At 52.6% G+C, this 3,272-nt stretch overlaps 1 protein-coding gene across 1 annotated transcript in view; it reads right to left on the bottom strand.

Moving 5' to 3' along the window:
• GOLPH3 (golgi phosphoprotein 3) overlaps window positions 1-3,272 on the bottom strand; it is a 98,059-nt gene that overhangs the window by 92,143 nt on the left and 2,644 nt on the right. The gene's annotated exons all lie outside the window — the stretch shown is intronic.

Raw genomic sequence — 3,272 nt, 5'->3', positions numbered from 1 at the left:
GCCCCAGCAATTGTAGGGAGCACTGGTGCCCAGCACAGGCTGCAGGACAGGACCCATACCAGGCCCCTCGGGACAGGAGCCCAGCAGTGACCAGCTGCATTCGTGGAGCTGCTGCTCCCTATTGCCCCTACTGTGCAGTCTCCAGCGCAGCCCCTGCCCGTCACTTGCCACCCAATGTGCCCCAGGCAGCCCTGCCCACACCCGCCCTCCCCATGGCCCAGGCCCTCCACTGCTCCCTACCTTGGTGCAGGTCTGCCACCTCCTGAGCCCCAACCCATCATCAAGCTCCCACCTCCACTCAGCCCCTCGCTGCCAACCTCAACTCCTTCTAGCAACACTTGAGTCTGCAAATGGTGCCCACCTGCTCAGGTCTCTCTCCTGGCACTATTCGGACTGGGCTAGTGCTTGGCTCTGCACAATACCAGGGCCCATCCACAGCCCCATCCCAGCTGGGTCCCAGGACAGAGCCATGATCCACTGCCCGCACACTCCTGCCCACAGAACTGGCACCTGTTCCAGGTGTGTGCAGGCAGCAGATCATGGCTCCGCCTTGGGCCCCAGCCAGGATAGGGCTGAGGACAGATGGGGACCAGCAACAGGAATGGGACAGGTATGCGGGGCCAGGGCTGGGTTCCTGGGCTAAGCAGTGGCAGCTCATGAAACCCAAACAGTAAGCAGTGGTTTTTGTGGCTGATGGGACTGGGCACTGGGAGCTGGAGGGCCCCAGAGACAGCAGAACGCAAGGGGCTCCCGCCAGCTCTGCAGTCCTGGCAGGGGCTCATCTCTTTCTGCAGACACCCTGACTCTCGGTGCAGAGCCGAGCACTAGTCCAGCCCGAATGGAGCCAGGAGAAAGACTGAAGCTGGCACCATTTGCAGCCCTGGGCATGGCTGGAAGGAGCCAGGGATGGCAAGAAAGAGCTGAGTGAGAGTGGAGCTTGGCAGCAGGTCAGGGCTTAGGAGCTGCCGCCAGGGCGGGGAGCAGCAGAGGGACTGGGCCACAGGGAGGAAGAGCACAGCTGGGCAGGGCTGCGCAGGGCACATTGGGCGGCAAGTGCCAGGTAGAAGCCACACTGGAGATGACGTGAAGGAGGGAAGATAGGGAGCAGCAGGTCCATGAATGTAGCTGGTCACTGCTCGGCTCCTGTCCCACAAAACCGGGGGTCACCATGGAAACTGGGTAGCCCCATGCAGTCAGGGCATCTGGCCAGGTAGACAGGATGGGGCCACTTAGAGAGCTCTGGTGAGCTGCTGGGAGGTGGGGGGAAGAGGGGACTCTGACCTGGTCTGCAATGGGTTGCCTGTGTGGCCCAGGGGCCCAAATAATTGCCCACCTCTTTATTAAGATCTGTATTACTAGATTTAACATTAAATATAGGCCTAATCTAAATAACTTTTCTATAGAAAGTACTCAGATTTTGGGGTATATGCAGCCCTTAAGAATCATTTAACTAAACTAATGTGATGCATGCCAGTACAAACAGGATTTCAGAACTGATTTCAATTAATATTTTTTTTATACTCTGCGAACACTTAAAATATGGTAAGTGTTATCCACATACAAAGGAAGACACAGTCCCTACCACAAGAGTTTGAAGTCTAAGGCAGTGGTCTCCAAACTTTTTTGATCGCACACCCCATCAGTAAAACATTTTTGAGCATGCACCCCTAATATATGTATATTTATATTCGCGTACTCCATCAGTAAAAATTTTTTGAGCACGCACCCCCAATATATGTACATTTATATAAATATAAATAGAAGTTCTAATATTTTCTTCCCGCACCCCAATGGATCGTCTTGCGCACCCCCTGGTGTGCATGCACCCCACTTTGGAGACCACTGGTCTAAGGAACCAACTCAGCAGACTGAAACACATGCTTAACCTTACTTGACTGAGACCACTTATGCCTGTAACATTAAGAGCATGGTTTTTTTAATGCTAAGAGCCAGGCCACAAGGCCCCAACACTTGTCAAGAGAGTGAACAGGTAAATCCACATGCAAGTGTGAAGGGTCTACTAATTTTATTGGGACTTCATGCAGATGCAAGTATCCATCCAAGGAGTCTGACGGCAAGAATGAGGCCTATCATAAGCCTACAACAAGAAGTGGATACAGCAAACCCTCCCCTCCCAAGATTTTCTATATACAGGTTAAAGAGAAAAAGTATCAACCATGCCAGCTGCTCCTCAACCTACTCACTATTAGTCTGTTACTTACAACAGTATGGCTAACTTAAATTAAGCCAAGCCAAACTCCTGCAAATCCAATCTCCCGTTGATCTTGCTCATGAATATGTATGATTTTGGGATGCCTTCCCACTCCAAACAAACACCCTACAGCACAGGTCAGGTCCCAGAGCGTGGCACGTGAAGACATTTTGCTTGGCATGCCAGCACTCCAGCCTGCAGAGGAGCCACAAGGGGATGAATCCTTGTGGCAAATCAGCCCCAGCCCCTTCCCCACTGTTTGCCATGAGGCCTGCATGCATCTGCTGCCGGCAACAAGCTGGACGGGGGCTCCAGGGACCCCAGTGCAGCTGCTTGCAGCCTCCTCACTGCCTGCTGCAAGAGCTCGGGCCCCATGGTGGGCAGCAGGGAGGCTGCAAGCAGCTGCACCAGGGTCTACGCTGGCTCGTTGCTGGCAGCGGGTACACAGGCACCTCGGGCCAGACAGCGGGGAGGGAGCCATGACTGTACTAACACAAGAAGGATCAGGCCCCTTGCAGCTACCTTGGCAATCCAGCCAAGCACCTTACAAGTACATATTGTGGGGGTTTTGGCACTCTGCCCAAAAACATTACTGCCTCCTGCCTTAGAGCCTGCTTTGGGTACCAAGCTCAAGAAACGGAGCAACCCATTTCATTTCTAAACAGCATTAAAACTGTTGCCTGAAGGAAAGACTTGCACCACTGTTTAAACACACATCCACCTAATCAAGGCCCCTCCAGGAGACTGGGTTTCCTGCAGGATGCATGTCCCATGTACCTATACCCCTCCCTCTCAGGAGGGGAAAAAATAAAGTGTGAAAAGAAAGTAAAAAAGAAAGAATAAAAAGACATTCACAGGCAAGGGATGGACACAGACCCTCTATCTTCAGCCCACCCCAATCAAATCACAACTGTGGCAAATGAAATAACAAACAAATGAGGTGTCGTCCTGAGGACAGACTGGGACACGACCTAGCTGGGCGGCTGCGTTTCAGACTGGAATCCCGCTCGGAAACCACCAGCTTTGTTTTCACTGCTTTTTCCACTAAAGGAAAAAAACC

This window comes from Gavialis gangeticus, unplaced genomic scaffold, assembly GCF_001723915.1.
Source record: "Gavialis gangeticus isolate Ggan-Ray unplaced genomic scaffold, GavGan_comp1, whole genome shotgun sequence".
NCBI classification, from domain to species: domain Eukaryota; kingdom Metazoa; phylum Chordata; order Crocodylia; family Gavialidae; genus Gavialis; species Gavialis gangeticus.
The sequence above is the reverse complement of the archived record's forward strand: the minus strand, read 5'-3'. Positions and strand labels throughout refer to the sequence as shown.